Source organism: Octopus sinensis, linkage group LG27 (assembly GCF_006345805.1).
Source record: "Octopus sinensis linkage group LG27, ASM634580v1, whole genome shotgun sequence".
Classification (NCBI taxonomy): Eukaryota; Metazoa; Mollusca; class Cephalopoda; order Octopoda; family Octopodidae; genus Octopus; species Octopus sinensis.
The window spans coordinates 5,363,585-5,371,084 of NC_043023.1; the positions used below are offsets into that span (position 1 = coordinate 5,363,585).

At 33.7% G+C, this 7,500-nt stretch overlaps 1 protein-coding gene across 1 annotated transcript in view; it reads left to right on the forward strand.

The window, feature by feature from the left end:
* LOC115225111 (myosin heavy chain, striated muscle) overlaps window positions 1-7,500 on the forward strand; it is a gene marked incomplete at its 5' end in the record, with an annotated part of 84,610 nt that overhangs the window by 46,870 nt on the left and 30,240 nt on the right. The gene's annotated exons all lie outside the window — the stretch shown is intronic.

Consider the following 7,500-nt stretch of genomic DNA (forward strand, 5'->3'; position numbering starts at 1 on the left):
TATATTTGTGTATATACTGATTGTTGTATTAGTTTTTTTAGCTCTTGTTGAAAAGAAAACATTCCAGGTTCAAATATGACAACGGACAATTTTGTTTCACGGGGAGTGATGGGGGCTTGTGATGTGTAAAGGACCAGAAAACAAAAAAAATGAATAATTAAATATCATAATAGACCGACGTCTGCGCTTCTTTGCTTGCCTCACATAGTATTCTTAGCCTTTTCTTTCCATTTTCTTTCACAATATTCACCCCTCATACCTTAAAACCCAAGCTTTGGGTCAACTCACTTGCTTTTATCAATACTGGATGCTTTAAGCTTCTTCTTATACATATATATATATATTAGCGTAGAGCTACAATATGCTGTGCCTTCAGCTATGGCCGCTTCATCTGCACTTTAACTCCATGTCTTTTTATTGCTCATTGCTCATGTTTCACTGCGCTTTCTTTCATGATTTGGCTTCGATCTATCTGTCAGTTTATCTCTCTAGCTGCTGTGTCTATCACATTTCTAGGATTCCATGTCTTTTCTTGATGGTCAACTATGACAAGTCTGCATTTTGTTTGGCACAGTGTTAAATTCTTACTTCACAACTTTTCTGCACCAAACATTTTCTTATAAAATATTTTGTGTCCTCACCATTCATACATATGTACATATTCACACAACACACATGTGTGTATATATATATATATATATATGTAAGTATATGTATACATATTATTACATGTATATATATGTATATATAATATATGTTGTATATATATTAATATATATAATATATAGATAATAATATATATATATATACATGTATATATGTAGACATATATATATATATATATATATATATATAATATATATACACGCACCACACACATTCATACATATACACACACACTTAATATTCATACCTGAAACATAGTCAGCACCACCATCTTCATTACCATTAAAATCATCATCATCAACATCATCATCATACAGATCATATTTAACATTACCATCACAAGCCATTGTCATAATCACCACTGTTGTTCATCATCACCTTCATCTCCACTGCCAGCCTTTATCATCTTCATCCTCATTATTGTCACCATTAAAATCATCACCACCACCACCACTACCATCCCCCTCATCATCATCATCTCATCATTTCCAGCTTCACAAAATCACACAACAATCCTTTGTTTTTCAAGTTTCATTCATATTCTATTTCTGTGAAAAAATTAAACAATTACCTTATTATTATTATTATCATCATCATGTAGATGTGTGTGTGTGTGTGCATGCATATATATATATATATATATATATATATATATATATATATATATATATATACACACACATATATGTATGTATGCATGTATGTATATATATTATTATATATACATATATACATATGTATGTATATATGTATATATACCCATATACATGTACATACACATGGATAAGTAGCTAACTACTATACAAGTACATATGCACATCTGTGTGTACTTACATATATCTGTATATATGTACATATATTTATATGCATATGTATATATAAATACATATATAATATATATGTATATATAAAATATATATGGTGTATATGTAAATATGCACATAATATATATACATCCATATATATATACATATATCCATATGTATGTATATGTATATATACCCATATACATGTACATACACATGGATAAGTAGCTAACTACTATACAAGTACATATGCACATCTGTGTGTACTACATATATATGATATATGTACATATATTTATATGCATATGTATATTATAAAATACATATATAATATATATGTATATAAAATATATATATGTGTATATATGTAAATATGCACATATATATATAATACATATATATAGAAATATATATATATATATATATATATATCTATATAAGATATATATATATATATATATATATATATATATTTGTATGCATGTACATATTCTTTAAATATGTGTGTATATGAATATATATATAATTATATAATATATGCATATATGTATGCGCATATATGCATATATATATATATATATATATATACACACACATATATGTGCATACATATATGCATATATATCATCATCATCATCATCATCGTTAAATATATATATGTGTGTGTGTGTGTGTGTATATATACCAAGAATTTATAGTAGTGGTAGTTGTGGTGGTATATGTAGCAACAGTTAGTTACATCATGATTGCAAGAATGAGAAAGAATGATAAAGAAGAAAGGAGAGAGAGAGAGAGAGTGAAAACCAGGCAGAGAGAGAGTGAAGGAGGGGGAGAGAGAGAGATGGAGTTTCATCTGTGTCTAAATATGGGAAAGCCCGACTGCTGTTTTAAGTTTAGTCAAACAGTTAGTCTTGGCTTTGGTGGAGGGGGTGCGAGGGTGGGTCGCTGATGAGGGTGATGAAGAAACAAGATGAAAGTGTGGTGGATGGAGCAGCTGAAACGTGGGGGTGTGATGGGTGGAAAGGTGTGTTATGGTGAGGTAATTTGGGAGTGCTGACTCTACTGTGGTAAGGTAGACTTAGTTTTAAGTTTCTAGTAGGGGGCGAGGAATAGCAGAGGTGTCTCCTCCTCCTCCTCCTGGTACCAGATTAAGCCGGAGTTAATTTATTTTGTTTTGGTTCCTTTCTTTTTTCCTTGTTGTTGCTATAATAGTTTATTATATAAGCATCCATTACTGGCTTTACCTGGTTGAGAATGAAAGTGACTTTCATGCTAACAGACACAGGCCCACCTATATATATATATATATATATATATATACATGAGCACATTTGTGAATATTTGTGCTTAGAAATATAAATACGTTCAGGTGGGAAGTCTAACAGATAGCTAAGTTTCATACCACAGTTACTTGGAGTTTGGGTGGCATTGGCTATTACTGGCAAGCTTAACACAACACCCTGTTAAGCAATATTACCTGGCAGGTGTGTCATGGGTATGCAGTTGGATAAATATGTAAACAAACATATATACATAAATACATGTATATATATATAGTTACTAAATAAGAGAGAGGTGATGGTGACATGTATTAAAAGTAGAGGGGATACAAAGGATAAGAAAACTGCAGAGTATATATACTATATATATATATATATATATATATATATATATATATATATATATATTTACAGACAGATAGATAGTTGGATGGAATGTATAGAGAAGAAAAAGATGATGCCAGTCACGATGATGGAGATGAGAAAAAGATGTGATGGAGTAAATATAGGAGTGCTTGTAATAAATGGTGAATTCCGACTGGTGAGAGTTGATGATGAATATTCTAGGCACTTTATGTAAGGGGTGGGCTCTCAGAGTGGTGCTGGGAAACCTGGCCTGATCTTCACTCCGTTTCCCAAATTTGAAGATTGGAAGAGGAATGCAAAGCAATGAATGCATCACACCATCTCCTCAACCTTCCCAGCTCCCCACACCAGCACCCTGTTCTAACATACACTCATTGCTGTATGTGTATAAATATATATACTTATATATACACACAAACATATACACATCTTCACCTGTGCAACATGTACAAGCATGTTACATGGGTATTATACATGTATGTGTGTGTATGTATGTATGTATGAATAATACAAATGATTAAAATATGAAATACATGTAGATACATAACTGAAAGAAAGAGAAAATAATAGGAGTACTCAATACTGACAATAGAGTAATACATTTTATTTGAAGTAGAAACAAATTACAACTCTGAGTTTCTTGTTGGTGATCTTAGGACATAAACAGTTTCTGAAAATGCACAGCTCACATAAATTATTTATATATATATATATATATATATATATATATATATATATACATATATAATTAGCTAGGTAGATAGATATATATATACATATACATATATATATATATATACATATATATATATACATATATATATATATATATATACTACTATATATATACATTCATATACTATATATACATATATAATATATATATATATATATATTATATATATATATATATATATATATATATATATCATAGTATAATAATATGTAACATAAATGTGTGTGTCAATTATGAGGAAGTAGGAAGATGAGAAGGAATTGGTTATTTAGCAGTGTCTGGAATTGATGATGATGTCGACTGGTTGGGTGGGTGAATGGGTAGATAGGTATGTAGGTAAGTGAGTAGCAAATACTTTAGCAATGATGATGAAAGTTATGATGATGATGTTGATAACAGTGACGTTTGTGCTGGTTGGGGTGTGGTAGCAGGGGAGTAATGGTATGCAACTGGTAGGGCTGAACAAGGAAATGTGAGCAAAATTTAAAGAGAGAGAGAGGAGGGATAGAGCCAGTTAGTATTGGGAGTGAGTGGGTAGGTGAGTAGTAGTGACAGGAGAATGTGTGTACGTGAGATTTTGCATAGCAGATGCCAAGGTATGTAAGGAGTGGTGATAGTAAAAGATGTGGTGAAGTTGAAGCCGTCGTGGTGGTGGTGGTGGTGGTGGTGATGAAATGTGAAAATAGATAGCATGGCATTGAAGCATGGATGAGGTGAGGTACAAGGTGAGATAAGATGCTGAGGAAAGCTGTGGGAGGGGAAAGAAATGAAGGAATAAAGGTATGAAAGAATGAAGGAAGGCAGACGTACAGGAATTAAGGAAGTGGGGTAGAATATGTGAATTAAAAACAAACAGGAGGAATGTCAGAATAAAATAGACAGACGCTGCAATATATATAAACATATACATATATACAGACATACACATATATGTATATAAGTATACATATGTGTGTGCCTGTGTATGTATATGAATATATATATATATATATATACACACTTATGCAGTTTTTTTTTTCTGTAATAAATTCCGAAGAACTTAGCTAAAATGGATGCAAACTTTAGCAACTTTTTTTCTCTCACTGCTGTGGTGATTACCATCACCACCACCACCGCTACCGCCCAACAACAACATCAGAAGCACATATAGGTTCACCTCAGACCTCCAAATATGTGTAATGTCTGATGTTTGTATCATCATCATCATCATCATCATCATTGTAATCATCATCATCATCATCAGCAGGTGAACCTACCTTACAGTTTCAAAAGATAGAAAACAATGAAAATAAAAATTTTACAAAACAGAAATAGAAAACCCAAAGAAAACCAAAAAAAAAGGACCCCCCCCCCGCCGACTAAGAAAATAAATAGACTGCATTTTTGTTAAGCATTCTCATTGTACAGGTATTAAACACAGCTATGTAACCATTTTTAGGTGTTAGTTGCTACACACACATACCTATATATATGTGTGTGTGTGCCTATATATTCTTATATCTATACATACCTATATATATATACACATACATACATATATATATACATATATATATAATTACACATGTATATATATTAATATATATATATATATATATATATATATATATATATATATACACATGTATATATACTAAATATAGATATGTATATATATATATATATATATATATATATATATATATATATACACACACACTTTACCAATTTTAGATTTTAGATTTTCTCACATGTTAGCTATTTCATACCTGACTCTCTATTCTGAAAAAAAAAACAACACATTTTTAATAAAATACAAGCATATATATATATATATATATCATCATCATGTAGTTGGCACACACTACTAGTTTCTCTTACTCCCACTTTCACTCGTTCACTATCTCCTCCTCCTCCTCTCAGTCTCTTCTATTCATCTGTCTGTCTGTCTCGGGTCTGGTATCTTCTTCTCCATATACGTTCTACCTCTGCATCTGCACCACCTTTGCCACTTTCGCCACCACCCCACCACCACCTACTCTTCTTTGCGCCAACTCCTCCTACACCTCAGATGTCTGAGAGTCTAAAGACTGCATTCCTACCACCCACCCCTACCACCTTCAGATAACAAACCAACCAACCAACCAACCAGCTTTTTCTTTTTTTTTTGTTGTATCTTACTACTTAACCATCTTCGACTAAACTAAACTTAACCCTCCTGCTCCACCCACCTCCCCCACATCGTGCTCCACCTCCTTCGCCCCCATCTCGTACTTCCTCCTACCACCTATGGCAGCTATTATAAACCTTTTTACCAGACAACCTGAAACAGGCTGATGTAGATAAATTTCACTTCACTTCAGTCAACGCTCAATCTTCAAGCTACACCGTTCGGTGTGTTTTCGTCCAACCTTTCTTATACCTAGCAACGGATTGGAATATTACTTGGCAGCTGAACACTATTACTACATAATTATTATTAGTAATATTATTAGCATTATTATTATTTGTGGTTGTATTCCTCGAAGACCTGAATAACGAAACAATCAACAACAAGTGAACTTGGAGTGAAACCAGACTATACTGAGATTCACACATACACCCATATATTATACACACATTTATAATACATATATACAACACACACACACATATATATATACACTTATATATATATGAAGCTATATTGTGACAACACTGCTGCGCACATTTTGGAAAATATTCTTTACTTAAACCGGAACTACAAGCAATAAACAGCTTCCGCTTTGTTTATCCAGAGGACATAATTGTTTCACCTTGCATAAACACATATACAAATATATATACGATTGTCGTGTATATATAGATATACATTATTTATAATTAGTTCCTCTATAGATTAGAGGTGTTTCATCATTGTTTGTCTTTCACCACGACAACCACTTCCAACACAACTCCCACCACTCCTCCACACAACAGAGAGTACCAGCCCATAGCTTGGTTATTTTTATAGAGTCTTGTACATATTATATATTGTTGAACTGATAGCTTCTGTAACTGGCTTACATGGAGTCCACCGAGCAAAACCACGTCCCCGAACAGGAAGCTGCAAGTCAGCAGCAAGTTCCTCCAGCAGCAGCAGCAGCAGTAGCACCACCACCAGCAGCAGCGCCACCACCACCAGCAGCAGCAGTTATCCAGGAACCAGTCCAGGCAATCCCACAGAGGCCACCCTCTCCTCCTCCTCCACAAGTGCAACAACCACAACCACAACCACAAAAACCAGCCGAGTCGCAACCTCAGTCACATCACCCAGCTGCCGGAGCTGGAAAGCTGCCTCCCTCAGAGCCTGATTACTATAAACATCAAGCTCAACAACATCAATATAGTCAACTTGAGCCACCATACTATCCTTCTTCGGCTCATAGAAAGACTTCTCGAGAAGGGTCCCGGTCTAGAGAGTATTCAAGACCCTCTTCTCACACATCACGACTCACTCCAAACCGTTCAATGGACTTCAGTGATATCCTCGGGAGCATGAGTCGAGAATTTCGTGGAACTAGTCCAGCTGTATTAGAAAACATCTCTTGCCATCCGTTGCTCTACAAAACTTACGATATGCCAATAAATCCTAAACTTAGTGCCAGGTCGAAGAAGGTGATTCGTGATGCTTCCGAGTTAGGTCAGT